At 34.7% G+C, this 16171-nt stretch overlaps 1 long non-coding RNA gene across 1 annotated transcript; it reads left to right on the top strand.

The window, feature by feature from the left end:
* The first annotated feature begins 7388 nt into the window (after window positions 1–7388).
* LOC103486092 (uncharacterized) lies at window positions 7389–8752 on the top strand. Its single transcript, XR_007822977.1, has 2 exons — window positions 7389–7568; window positions 8435–8752. It is a non-coding gene; the product is annotated as an uncharacterized LOC103486092 (long non-coding RNA).
* The last annotated feature ends 7419 nt before the right edge of the window (window positions 8753–16171 follow it).

The raw sequence follows: 16171 nt of genomic DNA on the forward strand, positions 1-16171 counted from the left end.
AAGACATGACAGTGACAATCGTTTCACAAAATATGTTGTTTAGTTTAATAATTTGGGACATTCTAAAAGGTTGGACAAATTTCAAGAATAATATATTTTTTTTAAAACTCTCGTAAAAAATAGGATACTTAGAAAAGATACAATTTGGGATGAAGGTGAAACTATTTTGCGCACCCGGTACACAACCTTTTTAAGAAAAGAAAACCAAACCCCAAATTAACCTATTATTTGAAGTATAAATGATAGTCATTTGAAGTTTGGACTCTTTGACAAGTATTTCCACTAATCAAAAAATTTTGTTTTGATGCAACACATTTGGTTGTACATTTTAAGCTCTTTCAGTTGAACAAATTTTGAAAAAAAAATGAAAATTGTACATCTTTAGATGACTTTTTTCTTTAAGCTTTCAAGGATTTTTTTCCTTAAGTTTTTAATATGACCATGGTTTTGGTGAAAATAAGAATGCAAGTTCGTATAATTTTACATTCAAAATTAAAGTTCATATGAATTATAATATATAATTACAAACTAAGCATGATCTTGATCTCCCTCTACAACATCCTTGCCCTATCGTCGTCTACGTCGAATTCATATTTGATCCGTGTCGGAAACATTGAGTTGTCTTATCTGCTGAATAATATGTTCTACATTTATCAAAGCTTGATCACTCATTGAACTCAAATCTTGTAAATTATGTTTTATCGAGTAATTGTATATATCATGAAGAAAATTATTCTGAACGATTGCAAATAATGTAATTAAATAATGTGCATGCTATAAAATTAGAAAACAAATCATATTAAGATTCTTGTCATGCAATAATAGTAAGCGCCATCAGATGTGATAAATCGTCTTGTAATTGACTTGTACTAGGAAAAATAGTCATCTCATATAGTTGACTTGTGTGTTACATCTCCTTGTGTACAATGATCATGACGTGTATGCCACATTGTGATATACTCCTCGCGAATCTTATGCCAACCTTGATCGTATTTTCCTCTTAAATCAATTTGGTGCAGTGTCGGGTCTGTAAAGTACAATGATGGTCTGATTTGCAGCATATCAAACTATCACAACACATGATCCAGTACATGCCACTTAACGATATGGAAGACTATCATAGGGCCCAAGTAAGTCCATACATCTTTACCATTATGACGTCGATCAGGTAGTAATGTCATAATATCAGGAGTGTATAGTGTCCAATTCATCTGTTAAAAAATACAAACATAAGCAGAAAATCGTATAATACTTTACTACCTGAGTGTGTATCAGTCGGTCAAATATATGTCGATATGTTAACAACATATTTGTTGATTGTTTCAATGTAGGTAGGACACCACTCCATCTAATGTGTGAAAAAAAAATAATAAGTTATAAAGAGTGCAAATATATTAAAAAAAAGCAATATATAATTAAAATAATACCTGGAACTCAATGGTGGAGCTAGCTTGTAATGCAACTTGTGGTGCTACAATAGGAAATCTATCATATGCTCATACTTGCAGTAACATTAGTGGCCTAGTCATTTCTAAAGATTGTGCATTACTGGCTTGACACAATTTTCTATAAAGCTATACAACGCATGTAGTGCCCGAAGAGTACATACCAGCCTAGTTGAAATCACTTAAAATCGGAAGAAACATACAGTGCACTAAGGTACTTGACTTGTAGGCAAACAAAAAACCTCTAATAAGTTGCACAAAGTATGCACGAGCATATCTATGGACACTTCCAACGTCAGCATTTGGTGGCAATTCTGCAAACTGTTTAGTCAACCATGGAAGGCTTAATCTTTAACCTTTCATGTCAAGTGGTAGAACTTCCCAGAAATCATCACATACTTGTTTTCGGTTATAAATTAATGATCCCACAACAGGCTCACTAATCATTGGTAGCCCTAACTGGATCGCAATGTCCTGCAACATGATGATGCATTCCCCACAAGGCATATGAAATGTATGGGTCTTCAGTCTCCAACACTCTACTAATGTAGTAATGAGGTGCCAATCCAATTGCATGAATTCAATTTGAGAAACCCAAGAAATCTAGCAGCCTCTACATACAATACATTTATCAAAAGGGAGTGTGTGCTCGGATGCTATCTCTCTCCTCTGATAACTCAAAACCATAGTAGAGGGAGTATCCCATATAGATTGTTAGCGATGAGCCTTTGTTAATACAATTGAATAAGATTAATAGGGCCAGGTTCTATTGTGCAAATTCCCTTAAAAAAATTAAAATAAAGAACAATTAGAACATAAAAAGTATTTCATTACTAACATAAAAGTGATCGGTTAAAATAGTACACATCAATGTCTCGAAGATGAAGTATTCGTTGTACGTAAAGGACAAGTACGTTTGTTATGTCATTCTACCTTACAGATTGTGCATCTAACTAATTGACTATACTTTTTCCAATCCATTTTATTACAAACCCAGGTAGTTTTTGGTCAGCCAGGAATGTCTGCATTTAGGCGAACTTCAATGAATGATAACTCTGGACAATAATCTGGATGTTGTATTGGATGGAATCGATCGTCATAACAATATTTGAAGTTTGGCAATAAGTAGAATTCATCAATATAAGGCATATATGTCAAATGATGTATTACAAACTGCAATTACATGTGAGCATGAAATCTTAAATAACTGCAACTTGTTGCAAAAACACATCCTTTCCATCAAATTTACTACCTGTGTGTGTTGGCTTTTGTATGGAGAAATCATACTTATTCCCATGTGTATCTTAAATGTTTGGGTTTCTCTATCAATGGATCTCACTAAATGTGCCAAGAAGCTCGGTTCTCCCACCTCTTAAGCTTTCTCATCATCAGATTTTGTATACATATTTTCTCAAGTCGAGTGCTTCACTTATCTCATCTTTTTTACGTTCAAAATAGAGAATTGCGTGATAGATTGTCAATCTAATCAAAGAAGTTATGGGTAATATATGACCATTTGCATCAATAGATAAGGCAATCAACATTTTGCCCTTATAATTTCAACACAAACAGGTTCCATCAATATGAATTAATGATCTACAATATTTGAACCCTTCTATTGCAGGATTGAATGACTAGAAAACTCTTCCAAAAATAGTCGTACTAGGTACATCAGATAAAAGAAAATACCAATTGACTCGAGTTCCATGATTTTAATGCATAACCTTACTCAACTAGTATGGAAGCTTGTTATATGATTTCTCCTAATCACCAAAAACAACAATTAATGCTTTTCTCTTTGCTTGTCATAGTCGTATGTACTTGACATTGTAACCATACTACTTTTTTAATTAATTAATTGTAACCATACTACTTTTTAATTATTTATTGGAGCAATGACATTGTAACACTAGGATTAGCTCTAACCATATTTTGAATTTAAATACTCAATCATGAAATAAGAATCAAGTGTTAACTCTGGATACAAACTTGAGTATTCTCCTTCAAGCCTAGTAGTTTCAAACATTCCGCGTCTCTTTCTCATGATACTTCCACATAACCTCCAATTACAAACTTCTTTCCACTGTTTGCATCTAACATACCAAATATTTTGGTTCTATTCCACTATAACAATCTCATAGTGTTCTGTCACAATACTTTTTAACGACCAACTGAAGATCTTTTTATACAAATAATATTCCCTTTTGAATTAAACAAGAATTATCTACAGATGCATTTCTATCTCCCAATGTTGGCCCTTGTTCACAAATAGAATCAGTAATGTCCCATTTTGTTTGTGGAAATATCTTAGATGGTACCATTTCATTTTCATGTTATATATATATGGTTCATTTACAATTCATCAACCTCTACAACTATATTGTTATCCCCATCATTACCAAGTTCAAGAATAACTAGATCTTTACGTCGCATCCACGTAGTTAATTAACTGTTAGAGTTTGAAAAATATAAGAACCACCATTTATTTAAATAATACTATAATCAAATACGGCCTATTTGCCAAATCATTCAAAATCCGACCAAATTTAAACAATTTAAGTTTTAATTCCAAAATATGCTTAGACTTGTGAGTTTAAAAATTTACATATCAAAACATCAAGTGTTGGAAAACGAACTAAGTATGCATGAGCTTAGTTTGGCCGCGTGTTTCCTTGTGGATATGGATCACGTGTGATTTATTCTCGACCGTGTATTTAGTATGCTACCATGGTCGAATTAGATGGAGGTTGCTATCGTGGCAGGTGCTAAATATGCGTGAGCTAATTTTGGCTGCATGATTCCTTGGTCATGTGCAAGCTATCCTTGGTCGTATATTTAGACGCCTTGCCATGGTCGGATTGAGTATAGGTTTGTTGGTTTGATTGGTGGCTATGTGATAATGACGTTTTAACTATTATTTCATTATTGATGCATATTTACAGATTTTTATTTTGAGCATGTTTTATGAGTTTTTACTTATAAGAAACTTGCCACTCATTGAGTTTTAGCTCACGTTTTCAATATTTTCTTTCCCCCTTCAGATAACGATTAAGGATAAAGCATTGGTTGAACCTTCATTACCATTTGTAGATCTTCATTTTTTTATGTATATAGTCAACTTTTGTATTGTATCATGGGGTGGTTAGATGTAGCGAGAGTGATGCTAAGGACTCATGTTTTGAGAAATTCCTCATTAGACTATAACCATTTTGTATGTAATATTTAGTTTGAATTTTAACCTTGCTTGAAGCTCTAGAATTGTTTGGATGAGTGTATGGTGAGACACACTTGTTGTGATGTGGAGTTTGAAGTTTGCTTATATACATATAGAAGTGAGACTCTCTTCCTTTTCAGGTTTGGCTAACCCATATTTTAGAGGAGATATTGCTATCAAAATTTATATAGAATTTCATAGTATGGGTTCCATAAAAGTCTAAGTTGTAAAAAGTTGCTTTCAAAAAGTATTTGCATGTCACGATCTAGGTTAGAGAGGAAAGCCTAGAACGAGGTTTGACAGAAGTAGTAAGCATTATATGTAACTAGGTTAACTAATTGGGTTTCTATTTCATTAGGATGACCTAGGTAACTTAATCTTAATCCTGAGTGTAATATAAACTCCTGTTTGTGAGGGATTGTTCTTTGATTTGTACAAGTGAAAGTGGCCACATTTCTAACTAATATGCTTATCATTTTGGGGACGAGACTAAGTGGGAAGTTGGAAACATAATCTCATAAGATGGAATTCATTCATTCCTGACTTTAGGGTAAGTAGATAAATGTTCCTTTTAGGACTTGAACAAAAGGTCGTACCCTCTTTATGGCACGAGAGGGGTTTATGTTTAATGGTTGGACCATAAACAGATTGTTCATTAGAGGAGTATTGGTATTTAAGGACAAGAAGTAACCTATGGGTAAAAGGGTAATTCGACCCAATTGGTGTTACAAACACTTGTGTTGGTCTAACTAACTATTATTAGTCTATATCCATGGACACACAAATATATCTGAAATGAGAAGAGTTCGACTGTGCGTCTTTAGTAGAGTGTACACACAGTTGACAAATATTAATTAATTTGGTTAATGAGTTTAGGCAATTAATCTCATATCGTTGTAGCTTCTGATCTATAGGTCTATTAGGTCCCCTTCCTAGCTCATAAAGAGTAATGAGATTTATCTATATTGGTTGTCATTTGAAATGTCCAAATTTACTTTGGAAATTAATATAATATAAATTTTATTATATAAATTTAATATTGGATATGATTGGAAATTAATTCATGAGAGAATAAAACATTTGAATTTGTTCAAATACTAATTTAATGTGAATTAGATTCATATTAAAACTATAGGTTAAAATTTTGTGTATATGATATACATTAAAACTATATATTAGGAGAAATTTATATTTGAATATGATTTAAATTTGGATTGAATTAAATATAATATATATAATTTAAAAATTAATTAATTGGAGAATTAATTAATAATTTAGTTTAATTTGATTTAATTAAATTATCTAAATTAAAACTATAGGTTATGTGAGAGATATTCATTTAAATAAAATTTATATGAAATATTAATTAAATATAATTTAAGGGGTCTTTTCTAAAACATAACAAAGCAGCAAAATATTATATTGTATAGAACAATTACGAAAATGGAAAAAACCCATAGGCTCACAATGGAAAATACAAAAAATGTTTCATCGACCACGTCGTTAACGATGTTCGTAATGTATTTGGTACACGATCGTTTAGATTTGGCTATTGTTTGATACACGATCGTTTAGATTTGGTTATTTAAATTTGGATAGTCAAATCTAAATGATTTATTTTTCAATTCTATCGTTTAATTTGGTTACACGATCATTTAGATTTGGGTACACGATCGTTTACATTTGGATAGCCAAATCTAAATAATTTTTCTAAAAAAAAATTGGTATATGATCGTTTACATTTGGCTAAACAAAATTTTTCAAGATTCTTTGTTACACGATTGTTTAGATTTAGCTAAACGATTTTTTTAAATTCTTTTGGTATACAATCGTTTAGATTTATCTACACGATCATTTTTTCTTTTTACACAATCATGTAGATTTGGCTACCTTGATCTAAACGATTTTTTTTCAAGATTCTTTACACACGACTGCTATTTTTGGTACACGATTATTTAGATTTGGCTACCTAAATCTAAATGACGTTTTTTTTTCAAGTATACGCGATGTTAAACAAACCAAATAAAAGTTTGAAAAAATAGATTTTTATATTTGATACACGATTTTGAACTAAATAACAATTTATAAAGAAAAAGAAAAAAAAGAAAAAAGAGGATGAAAAGAAATTGCAGCGAAGAGGAAAAGAAAGACGAAAGAGAAACATGAAATATTTAAAAAATGGCTAACTTCATGGGTTTTGTTACACATGCCGTAAATATTTTATTTATGAAATTTTTTCTTAATTAATTATTAATCAAATCAAATTAAATTAATTAATTGCTTTAATATTAATATTAATTTAATATTAAATTATTAAATTAACGGTCCCATTTTCTCTCATCTTCTCTCCTCTTCAGTCTGAAGAAGAGGGAGATATTAGAGTAGCGGAGGAGAAGCGTTGGGAAAACTCTGTCTACTGTAACAATTCTCTGAATCTCTTTTTTGCCTTTTTTTCTTATCTACTAATAGAAAAAGAAACTTTCTTGACGTTTGTAGTTTAAGTACTTGGGTGATTTCAAAGAAAAATGTCGATAGTTTTTATGAAAGGACGGAGGTAAGCCAATTTTCAACTTTCTTGACGGTTTTTAAATATCAAGAAATATATATTTTTCTTGACGTTTTAAAAACGTCAAATAATATCTACTAAATCTTGATATTTTTTAAACGTTAAGTGATATGTACTTTTCTATGATGTTTTAAAAACTTCTAGTAATATTTATTAAATTCTTCTTGACAGTTTTATGAGATCGCTGTCTCCTTCGTAAGCTTCTTGATGGAATCCGCATCTCCTTCGAAAATGGAAGACCTGTGCTATGTTTGAAATCAATGTGCGCGATATTCAAGATTAAGGTTGACATTGGGACTCACCGTCGTGCTCTCCTCCGTCCGGTGCTTTGTCGCGGTGAACTGTAAGTGTTTGCTTGAGTTTAGATTTGAGCCTCTAAGTGTTCCCTCCTGCTCCGTTCTGCCCTCTGTAGCTGTTCGTCCAGTGCTTTGATTTATTTTCTGAGCATTCATTATTCATTCTATTAAGCACAAAACCAAGGGTGCTTGTTTCTCTGAGTTCTGTTAACTTCGAGTTGAAGGGTTGGGGGGCTTCTGTTAATTGTCAAGATTTTCTTATATTCATGATTTACCCTTCATTAATTGTTTTTGGGCAATGCTTCATTTGCGTTTTTCTTGCATCAGATGCTAAACAATTTGATTTAGGCTTAAGTTTAAGGTTAACTTTCTTTAGTTTCTTGTATATTAAACATTGATAATAGAAAACATTGCATACTTCACCGACCTGTAGTAATAATTAACCCCCAGATTCCTACCATTGAATGTCTTTTATTAATAATTTCATAAAATTAAATGCTTTATTGAAGTTGTAGAGGTATCATGCTTTGAATTGCTAATTAAGGCAAGCCTAGGGCTTTTTCCTCTAATTTTCTTAAGGATGGATTTGAAGGTACTTGTTCAAGTCTGCAAAAAATGTTTTTATATTCTAATTGCTCTTCTGTTCTCCATTAAGAGAGATTTTTCTCATTTTTACTTTCGATTACGTTAATGAATTTCTTGATGAAGATGGAACTGATGCTCCCTTTGTTAATGAAAGAAAATATTATCTCAAGACTGTCAGTTAGTTATGTGGGCAAAAACACTTTTAAGGGACTTTTGAACTAGAGGTAGTATAGTTTACTTCTTCATGTAGTAGGTAGAGTTGCAGTATTGTGATTGTTGTACGGGTAGTTCATAGCTATGTTTGATTGTGTGTTCTTTCAAATTTCAGGAAGATGATGCAAGGTCCTCTTGGACATCCTCTCCTGAGTCAACAGGCTCAGCTGAAACCTCCATATCTTCTCACTTTGGTGGAATGAGCTATCCTTCACTATTCAGTTCACGACTTTCCTATGGTGTCACCCAAACTTCGGTAAGAGATGGGCAATAAAAGTTTCTTATGAGACACGAAATTTTGAACTGGAAGTTTTATTTTTCATGAAAAAAGAAACTAGTATTAAGGGGCCATATTTGACCCACTAACTATTTTGTATACTTTGATATCAAAGACATCCATTACTTCCTGAACTAAGATCAGGTATTTTTATTATTATTGTTGCTTTTCTTTATGTTTTATGCTTTTATCTTATTCAGGTGTAATTTTATTTTATTTCATTTTCACATAGGAATATTTGCATATAAACCAATAGAAGAATTACTATTTTAATTTTTTGTACTTTTACGTATGCTTTTGCTGATGGGGGGGTACTTTATAGATGACTTTCGGGTTACTGGGAATATGTCAACTCTGTGCTCTCTTTCAGGCCTCATCACCGGCGAATTAATCGTTGAAACATTTGCAGTCCCCATTAATTCAATTGACATTCACTTGTGTCCCGTCGAATTTGTTATTCTTGGAGAAAGAATCATAATTGAAATTACCGAAGTATGTGCCATCACATCTTCTCAGCATACATTAGCTTTTTGTTAAACAAAGTTTCATATAAAATTCTGATTTTATATTTCATTTTTTCACTAGATAGCAGACGGTGATGTATGTCGCAACATTACTCTCCCTATTTACTACCCCGCCTTTTGACTTGCCCAACAGTCTTTGCTGGGTGAGTTGCAAATACTATAACTCTTCAATCCTTTTTTTTGTTTTTTTCGATAACAATGAATTTGAGGTAGATATCACTATTTTCAATAACAATGAATTTGGGGTAGATATCACTCTTCAACCCTATTTATGTTATACTTTTTATATCACTATTTTGTATACTTTGATATCCTCCCCAATAACAATAATAATGAATAGGTCAAGTTTCTTGTATTCTATTGCAGGGGGCAAATATCCTTGTAGATAACAAGGGATGCATTACAATGTTCGGACTAGTCAAACAAAATAAACTCGATAAAACCATCGGTGTGTTACTCGATATCGACTTTACCATAATATCTATTAAGATCGGTAAGACGAAGAAAAAGGGTTATAAAATTGTTAAAGTGGCCAAAATCGTTATCGATACTTCAATCTATGAAGTGGTATCGATGGAAATTGTGACAAACTTACCAAATATGCAAACTGCATATCCAAATGACAATTGAATTGAGGACCTTTCCAAGCTCCATCAGATTACAAAACTTTATTAAGAGGGTACGGTGGACCTCACTTTCAATATGATTAGGATGGACCTGTAAACAAAACCTAAAGTAATTTGATCGACCCACAAACTAAATTGGGATCGATTAATACTCATTCACCCAATATAAATGTGTATATTGATGAATCAATCATAAACATAATTAGAATATTTTCCTCTCTTTTCTTTAGAATTACGAATTTGTTGTATTTACTATTATCATTATTGTTACTATTTGAACCTAACAATACCCATAACATCATTGTAAAGGTAAGAAATTCATGGTTACTACTATTACAACAACAATATCATTAATGATATGCAATTACGTCTCTAACTTTTTACAATTTTATAAATTTCAAATTTTGTTTTTTAATGGTTATAACTATTGAAAAGCAATAAACACGAAACTAGATTACGTGAAAACTCGAGAATCGGGAGAAAAACTACGATGTTTTTAGTTTTATTATTTTCTGATATGAATACAATAGGTACAAAGGGAGAGAATAAATAGAGTACAATAGGAGTAAGAAAGAAAAATATCTAGGAAATATTTAGGAAATAAAATCTTACATATTGTTCTTTCCAAAACTAATTCTAATAATTCTAACACTCCCCCTCAAGTTGGGACGTAAATATCAATGAGGCCCAACTTGCTAACACAAAAGTCGAAGTTTGGTCTGAGAAGCCCCTTGGTGAGGACATCAACAACCTATCGACTCGAAGGGATGTACGGAATGCATATGTTCCCACTGTAAAATCTTTCTTTGATGAAATGTCGATCAATCTCAACATGTTTAGTTCTATCATGTTGAACTGGGTAGTTAGCAATACTAATAGCAACTTTATTATCACAAAAGAGCTTTATATTGGAAATGACTTATTGGGCTTGGCCTAAATAGCAAAGCTATTAATCTTTGTCCCACATTGATAAATCTTGAAGTGGGATGAGGACATATAAACTTCTATCTTTAAAGGGGACTATAAACTGAGTAAGTGGTGATAGTATAACCCTGTCCCACACGTGCCACCACTACGTGGCGCACGTTCGCGCAATTTGACGTTCGACGTTCACTCTCTGCCAAAATTTTACCCTCCTTCGCCCCTCTATAAATTGGAGAGAACTCATTCCATCATTCACACAACAAAACATATTCGCTTCAACCTCCTCCTCTCTTCCTCTCCTCCCGTTTTCACCCTGCCTTCTGAGCATTTACATAAACCATTTGATTCTATTCCCTGTGCTTACGAGTGCACGTTCGTACTGGGAAGTTGTGTTAACCTTGGGGAGCAACTGGCATAACGATTAGCATCACGGTCAGCCGAACTTGCTTTCAGGGCAGTGGTTCGTCACGACACAACAATTAATCTGATGGACCTTATTTTCTAACACTTCAATGGAGTCTTACATTCCTGATGAAGATCAGACAGGACTTTTTGGAGCCAAATTTCCTCACATATTCCCAAACTCATAGCTTTATATTCGGCCTCAGCACTGCTTCTGGCCACAACACTTTGCTTCTTACTCCTCCAAGTTACAAAATTGCCCCAAACAAAGGTACAATAACCGGAGGTAGACTTTTTGTCAACAACAGATCCTGCCCAATCCGAGTTAGTATATGCCTCAATGGTCTTTTTGTCTGTCTTTCTAAACATCAACCCTTTACCAAGTGTCGTTTTTAAGTATCTCAGAATTCTTTTGACAGCTTCCATGTGTTCCTCATAGGGAGCTGCATAAACTGGCTGACAGCACTAACAACAAAGGAAATATCAGGACGAGTATTAGATAAGTAAATCAATTTACCCACAAGGCGCTGATATTGTTCTTTATCAACTGAAACTTGATCATCAAAGTTTCCTAGTTTACAATTGAATTCAATAGGAATGTCAGCGAGACGACATCCCAACATACCTGTCTCGGTTAGCAGATCAAGGGTGTATTTTCTCTGAGACACGGAGATGCCTTCCTTAGATCTGGCCACCTCCATTCCAAGGAAATATTTCAGATTTTCCAAATCTTTGATATCAAATCCATTACCCAATCTTTGCTTAAGTTGACTGATTTCTGCCTGATCATCTCTAGACAAAACGATGTCATCCACATAAACTATCAAAACTGCAATCTTTCCTGTCTCGAAAACTTTTGTAAATAAAGTGTGATCAGAGTGTCCCTGACTGTATCCTTGGGACTTGACGAAAGTAGTGAACCTGTCAAACCATGCTCTGGGTGACTGTTTCAAACCATATAATGATTTCTGGAGTTTACAAACCTGTTGACCAAACTGGGCTTCGAAACCAGACGGAGGGCTCATGTAGACCTCCTCTACTAGATCTCCATTCAGAAAAGCATTTTTAACATCCAGCTGATATAGATGCCAATCTTTCTTTACAGCAACAGAAAGAAGGACTCTGACAGTATTCAACTTAGCAACAGGAAAAAAGTTTATGAATAATCAACATCATAGGTCTGAGTAAATCCTTTTGCAACTAACCTTGCCTTGTGTCTGTCAAGAGTTCCATCTGCTTTGTATGTGAGAGTGAACACCCATTTGCATCCCACAGGTTTGTGTCCCTTGGGTAGGGCACAAATCTCCCAAATGTTATTTTTTTCAAGAGCTTTCATCTCTTCCATGACAGCATTCTTCCATTCAGGGCACTCTAAAGCAATATAAATATTTTTCGGTATTGTGGTAGAGTCAAGGCTGGTAGTAAAAGCTCTGAACTGTGGTGATAGATTCTCATATGACACATAATTAGATATAGAGTGCTTTGTACAAGACCTAGTACCTTTTCTCAGTGCAATAGGAAGATCAAGAGAAGGATCATACTCATCATGTTTCCTTGTATGGCCCTGTTCAGCTTCATCGTTACTGGTTTCTATTTTAACCTCAGTCTCATCACCACGGTTCTTTTCTTCCATATTTTCAAGAACAGTAGCATCAGATCTATCATTCTCACTCATCGCATTATTAGTACAAGGTTCTGTAGGATTTTCCATACCTTAGTCTCGAAGAGGTTCGAAGTCTTGGACTGGAGCCGGTAGGGGACCCGACTTCCTTTATGAGATTCCTCCTGTAGTATGTTCTCCAAGGAACTTGGTTTGTAGGTAGGATTATAGGGTGAGGATCGATGTCAGACACGGTACTAGGAGTAGGTTCGATAAATTCAAAGGTGCTGTTAGACTCTTCACTCACACTCTTCCCCTGAAGATGGCTAACGGGAAAATCGGGTCAGTCCTCACAAAAAGTAACATCCATAGTGACAAAGTATTTCTTGGACGGTGGGTGAAAATATTTATAACCACGCTTGTGAGGGGGATACCCAACAAATACACATGCTTAAGCCCGAGGGGTAAATTTGGTTTGATTAGGGCCAAAACTATAGACATAAGCGGTACACCTAAACACACGAAGAGGAACCTCTGAAACGAGACGAGTAGAGGGGTAGGACTCCTTAAGACATTCTAAGGGAGTTTGAAGGTGGAGGATACGAGAAGGCATTTTATTGATTAAATGAGCTGCTGTAAGAATAACATCTCCCACATGTATGAAGGAAGGAAAGTGGAAAGCATAAGGGAACGGGCTACTTCCAGAAGGTGACGATTTTTTCGCTTGGCTATTTTGTTGAGGAGTGTAAGCGCACGGGTTTTGGTGAACAATCCTCTTAGAGGCTAAAAATTCACTAAGGTTATGGTTTTGGAATTCGCGATTGTTATCACTCCGAAGATGTTTCAATGGTGTCATAGAAGTTTTGGAAAATAGCAGAAACCTCAGATTTATCAGTGATAAGGTAGACCCAAGTAAGGCGAGTATGATCATCAATCAAGGTTACAAACCACCTTTTTCCAGATGAGGTGGTGACCTTGGAGGGACCCCAAATGTCACTATGGATAAAGGTAAACGGTTGTGTGAGTTTATATGGTTGTGAGGAAAAAGAAACACGATGTTGTTTTGTCCGAATGCACACATCACAAGATAACGAGGAGGCATCTATTTTAAGAAAGAGATGGGGAAACAAATATTTCATATACACAAAGTTCAAGTGACCTAACCGAAAATGCCACAACATAAAGTCATGTTTATAGGTGCTAAAATAGGAAGACAGTAAACTAGTCGTAGAGATACTACTACCGAAGGTATCATCATTAAGGATGTAAAGTCCTTGCTATGTTGGGCAGTGCCAATCGTCCTCTCCGAATTCAAGTTTTGAAAGCAAACAGACTCAGGTAAAAAAGTAGCTTTACAATGCAGCTCACGGGTGATCTTACTGATAGATAACAAATTGTACGAAAGCTTAGACACATGCAAAACATTTTGGAGGGAGAAATCGTCATAGAGGACTATTTGTCCTTTCCCAGCAATCGGGGCTAAAGAGCCATCGGCTATTCAAATTTTCTTATTACCGGCAGAGGGGGTATAAGTGACAAAATGCTCCAAGAAACCTGTCAAGTGATTTGTGGCCCCCGAGTCCAAAATCCAGAGATTCGTCCCATCAACACTAATAAGGCCAAGGGACTGAGACATAACTAATTGAGCAATGACGCTTAGAGTAGGAGAGCTGGTCTGACTAGCAGTAGAGCCAATGGGTTGAGAGATGTTGGCAGTCTCCTTAATATTAGTACGCCTTAAGTTCTGTTGCTCGTTGGAGGAGCGTTTGTTACCTCTTGGGGGCCGACCATGGAGTTTCCAACACTGATCCTTGGTATGTCGTTGTTTCTTGCAATACTCACAAACGAGAATTGGTTTCCTATTATCATGGGTCAAGGATTGAGCAGTAAAGGCAACAGAGTTAGTTATATAATTTGAAGGCACGTTAGGAAGCAAAATTATCAGGTCTTGGAATACATCGATAGGTTGGTTTGTGCCAAGGATGTACTAACTTCAAAAACAACTCTCATATAGGTTTGATTAATCTTGAGACCACGAACATATGGCTGTCCATAACTGGAGTGTGCCGATGACTCTCCCGCTTCAATCCCCGATTTGCTATGGTGTTGGTCAGCCCCGTTCCTATAGAAGAAAGGTTGCTGTAAAGGGTCGACAGACAGATTTGTACTGCTGTACACATTTGCACTGCTGTACACATTTGACAGTTTTGAAGGTTGCTGTCCGGTGGTGATGGGCGGCACGTGCAGCGGCAGATGACCGGAAGGTGAGACGATTGGACAAGCCATGACGCATAGAAGCGGATGGGAAGGGCGGTGAGATTCATGGACAGCGATGCGTGAAGTGGTTTCTAGCCGAAAGGTTGCACGGATGGCGGCGAGGGTTGGCCCATTGGATAGATCGGTGGTGTCTTAATCCGTTGGAGTAGTTTTTCCATGGTGGTGTCCACGGCGGCGGCGGCTGTTTTGGTCCGGATGATTCCTAAAATTTTTTCTAGGGTTTCGTTGTTGCTTTACTCTGATACCATATTGAAAAGCAATAAACATGAAACCGGCTTACGTGGAAACCCGAGAACCGGGAGAAAAACCACGATGTTTTTAGTTTTATTATTTTCTGATATGAATACAATAGGTACAAAGGGAGAGAATAAATAGAGTACAATAGGAGTAAGAAAGGAAAATATCTAGGAAATATTTAGGAAATAAAATCTTATATATTGTTCTTTCCAAAAGTAATTCTAATAATTCTAACAATAACTATATGGACCTATTTTACACATTAATTATATATATTTTCTGAAAACGAATCCTTGATTTACTAAAATAAACTATAGAATCGTTGGATAGAAAGTTGCAGTAAGTCATCACAATTTGAAAACTATTATATTGATTGCTATCTTTGGCCAAAAAGAAACAAAAGTATACTAAAATCTTAATACAAAATTGTGGGGAAGGGTTGAGTTATGGAAGGGTTAGTGTTATGATAAAACTAGGTTTATCATAACACTAGGTTTATCATAACATTAGGTTTATGATAAACCTAGTGTTATGATAAACCTAGTTTTATCATAACCCTTGTTTGGGGGAAGGGTTTAGAAATGTAGTTTTATGATAAGAGGTGTTTGGGGGAAGGATTATGTGGGAAGAGTTGTGATAGTGTTATGAATAAGATGTGTTTGGAGGAAGGGTTATGAGGATTTTATGATAAGATGTGTTTGGGGGAAGGGTTAGGTGGGTAGTTTTATAGGGATTTTATAATAAGATGTATTTGGGGGAAGGGTTAGGTGGGTAGACTTACGTGGAATTTATAGTAAAATTTATTTGGGAAAAGTGTTACGTGGGTTGGGTTATTATTTTTTTTTTTTGTTTTATGTAGTATAATTTTTTTTAAATGACATTGTAAATATGAGAAAAATTATTATTGCATTATTTTTTACGAAAGCGTCGAACCCCTCGTATTGTAAATAATTTATTCTATGTGTAATGTTATTAAATTAGTAAA

Source organism: Cucumis melo, chromosome 8 (genome assembly GCF_025177605.1).
Source record: "Cucumis melo cultivar AY chromosome 8, USDA_Cmelo_AY_1.0, whole genome shotgun sequence".
Classification (NCBI taxonomy): domain Eukaryota; kingdom Viridiplantae; phylum Streptophyta; class Magnoliopsida; order Cucurbitales; family Cucurbitaceae; genus Cucumis; species Cucumis melo.